A 3,854-nucleotide genomic window follows, 5' to 3' on the forward strand; every position below is an offset into this window, starting at 1 on the left:
ACTATCAATATAAAAAGACTCAAATACCCACTCTACTAGAGCTCATAGGGTTACTATTGCAGACTAATATAAATTCTCACAGAATCCAACTCACACATTATAAGATGGTCACCGGAATCCAACTCACGTGCACACACATACACACACGGGCGCACACATACACACATGCGCACAAACACACAAACATGAGCACACACACACATAAAATATTGTTCTTTTCTGTAAAAACACTTATTCATCAATAAATCCCTAAAAAATAGTGAAAAAAAGAGAGAGATACATAGAGTTAAAGATGAAGATACATGAAACTTTCAAATATTAATAAATTTAGCTCAAATGAAGTCCAGAAAGTCTCACAGACTACTTATAAGATACAAATAAGAAAAAATTGAAAGAATTTGAGAAGTTGTTACCCGGAATCAGTGGAGTAGTCATAGAGCTTTCCTTTACTTGAAAAGACAATCAAAGAAACATCAGCATCGCAAAGAACTGAGGTCTCATGAGCTTTCTTCATTAATCCTGACTTTCGTTTCGAAAACGTAACTTGTCGATTGATCTTGTTTTCAATCCGCTTCAACTAAACCTTACCTCTCCCCATTCTTTCTCTCTCTTACTCTTCTTTCTTTTTTTTCTAGAAATCTCACAAAGAGAGATTAAAAAAACATGGAAAAATCAAAGTGAAGGAAGAAAGTTTGCAATGTTTAATAGCATATACCTTAACAGTTTTTGCCATCAAACATCTCCATCAGTTAACCAAGTTTGCAATGTTTAATAGCATGATCTTCAAGGTGGGAAAGTAAGGTTATGGCACCACAACGAAGGTAGAAATGGGATTTGTATAAATACAAACCGGGCAATCCTCATATTTTCAGATTCTACAAATGGGTATCCTAATTCTTCTAGTATGAATTATACATCAGAGTCATAATGGGTTAACTGTAAATTCTATATGTTAATCTTGGTTAGATTGGTGTACGACTACAAACAGATCTTCTTAAGCATTAGGATCAACTTCCAAGTTCCAACTTGAAATTTAAGAAGATTGTTCAGGGTGGCGAATGTTAGTTACCTTGGTTGGTCATGTAGACTGCAACGTTGAACTCCTCAGCTATCTTTGTTAGACGAGAGAGCATCTGCGCCAGCTTTTGCTGCAAATTTGTGTGCGAGTCAGCAAATAGACAAGACATGTCATGAATTTCATAAAATTCAGAAAAATATATTGATGAACTAACTTGGCGCTCTGCAAGTTCACCTCGTCCAGTTAAATCCACTCGAAAGAGGGCGATGACTGAATCAACAATCTGCAGATGCAAAGATACATGTCACTCAACATGGTTAGGAAAACTAATTTGAAGTTTTCCATCAAACAGTTGAGATGGGAAATTACGCCTAGCGGTTCCCAAGAAAGTTTATCCCTTAGGACTGACCCTGGAAAGAAGTACTGATCTCTAGGAAATCTGTATTTTTTTTTAAATGTTAGATGGAGGCCTCTTACGAAAATAATACAAGTAATGACTCACCAGTAGTCTGAAAGGTTCTTCAGACATTTTGGCAGCCAGTCCAAGGAGCAGGTTGTACTGGTGCTCGTAAGTGTAAGCACGAGCATAGATGATCTTTAAGCATTCACAAGCAACAAACATCGTTAATGGTTTTACAGAGATTTTGATCTTACTCTGAGCAGGGCATCGCTTCCAGTTATGTAACCAAAATTCTGGGGGAAAATGAAAATTAGTTAAGACAGTAATGCAGATGCATACAGAACTGAAAAGAATCGCAAATTTAGCTTATAGTTTTGGAGAGTTTTGAGCTCTAACCACTATTTTTTCGGCCGCTTCACAGATCTTATCGACCTTCGCCTCCGATAATCCCTTTATACCAGTTAAGTTCTGCAGAAAGATCTTAATGCTTAAAAATCTGGCTAAAATTTTCACTGAAATTCCGACATCAAACTCAGAACTCTTTTTCACCTTTTTCGTGTGCATCATCAAGCCATTGCAGGTGTAGATCCCAGCATCTTGAAGTTTCTTGATATCGCCAGCATTGATTCCCTGTGCAATTACTGCAAAAGACGCAGAATGTTAGACAGAAATGCTAAAAAGAGAGAAAAATTAGTTGAAGTTATGCTGATTCGATTAAATGAAGTAAAATCTGTTGAATTTCTACGGATCCAGATCGATCGGATTAAAGTTCAAGATCTCCATCGATCAATGCAGTTTAAAGTGAAATTCTACTTCATAGGAAAGCTATATTGATTGAACTGGATTCCATGTGCATTTTTCAAGGTCTAAAGGGGATTTGGAAGTGTTGATGTTCTTCTAACCAACTTCCAAGAAGATTATCCATTTCCTTGGCGACACGCTTCATTGTGCTTATATACCCTTGAAAGTCCAGCCATTGGACACATGGAACTGCATCTGACACAACGAACACCCCCCGAGAGGTACATACATTCTGTAATAGCCCTTTGTACACCATCTTGGGCTTCTGCACTACCTAAATATTTCTTCCCAGCCATCAACATGGTGATCACATTCAAAGTAAAATCCTCGAACCACTTCTTCATCTCAACCTTGATCGGTTGACCTTGTAACAAATGAAGGTGACCTATAAATGGCCAAGCACCAGCCGGTTCTGGGGCTTCAATACCCTTAGGTTTAGGACGCTTAGTACTCTTTCTCCATATATTGTAGAAAAAGATTAGGGCAATAAGAACACCAGCAATTACTTGTGGAATTAGGAGAAGAAGAGCCATTACATTTACACAGGAAATTGATATTTTTTGGAAGACAAGCCTTTTCTTTTTTTATAGACAGAGTGGGAAACCTCAATTCCTGGAGTTGGTAATTTTATCCAACTCCTTGTTCTCTTTTTGCCATGTGGTATAATTTTGGAGCCCATTTATAAATAGATAAACAAAATAGAGAGACATACAAACAAGTTTACTCTAGAACTGAAATTAGATTTCTAATTGATTTAAAATAGAAACTAATTGCAATTTTCAACAAAATAAATTACTGACCTTCACGCTTTCCATGAAAATTCTCCTCTTTGGGTGAAGAAATTGGTTCGTTTTCAGCTTCTATGTTGTCTGCATTAGTCGAGGTGACTGATGCTTCTGAAGGTTTGTTTGGTTTTTCAATATCAATAGTATCTTGCTCTGCATTAATCCATTAGTAACTATTAGCACATTATGAGTTCTGATTTTAATTAGTTGTGAACTTGAAACTGAATAAACAGTTGACCATCATCGAATAACATACCTTGCAACCCAGACACATAGTTGTTGTCCATCTCATTGAAAAAAATTCAAAAACCAACTTATATGAAAAAAGTTGAGATGGATGAGTGGTTAAACCAGGGAAAAATTAGAATAAAACCTAATAGAGTCAGTTAAGATAGGTCTGATCATATGCAAAGAAGACTAATAATAACATCAATGAGAAGCCCTTTGGTGCAAGAAATTCTCTAAAGGAAGGCTGAGAATGATGTGGATGGCGATAGTAAGAAAATTTATGAACACACATGCCTTACAATCAGGAACTTATTCGAAAGATGTGAAAAATAAATTTTCAACTCTTAAATTACTTCAAGAACTTAGAAAATTCTTACACTAAAAAGCAAAACAGACATAAATAGTTTCAGTAGAATTGAAATCAAAAGCATCAGAAATAACAGATATTAGAATTATAATGCTTTACATTGGTCTACAAGCTAGAAAGGTGAATCTACTATTTCGAGAAATGACAATGAACTATCAAATTCAAGTAAATAGATTTACCATAAACAAAAAATAATAAAAAGCAGCTGCACATTGCATTTCGGGAAAGAAAAAAAAAATTTAACCATAAACTCAC

The 3,854-nt window shown here is 35.7% G+C and overlaps 1 pseudogene across 1 annotated transcript; it reads right to left on the bottom strand.

The window, feature by feature from the left end:
* Nucleotides 1-299: 299 nt before the first annotated feature.
* On the bottom strand, nucleotides 300-3,291 carry LOC147402139 (meiotic recombination protein DMC1 homolog; annotated as a pseudogene). The gene is made up of 7 exons (XR_015178951.1): nucleotides 3,261-3,291; nucleotides 3,020-3,166; nucleotides 1,968-2,059; nucleotides 1,815-1,886; nucleotides 1,521-1,711; nucleotides 1,233-1,301; nucleotides 300-1,148 (listed from the first exon to the last, which is right to left on the bottom strand). The product of XR_015178951.1 is annotated as a meiotic recombination protein DMC1 homolog (transcript).
* Between the last annotated feature and the right edge of the window lie 563 nt (nucleotides 3,292-3,854).

The sequence above is a fragment of the Akebia trifoliata genome, chromosome 5, assembly GCF_017979445.1.
Source record: "Akebia trifoliata isolate Shusen 1 chromosome 5, ASM1797944v1, whole genome shotgun sequence".
Classification (NCBI taxonomy): domain Eukaryota; kingdom Viridiplantae; phylum Streptophyta; class Magnoliopsida; order Ranunculales; family Lardizabalaceae; genus Akebia; species Akebia trifoliata.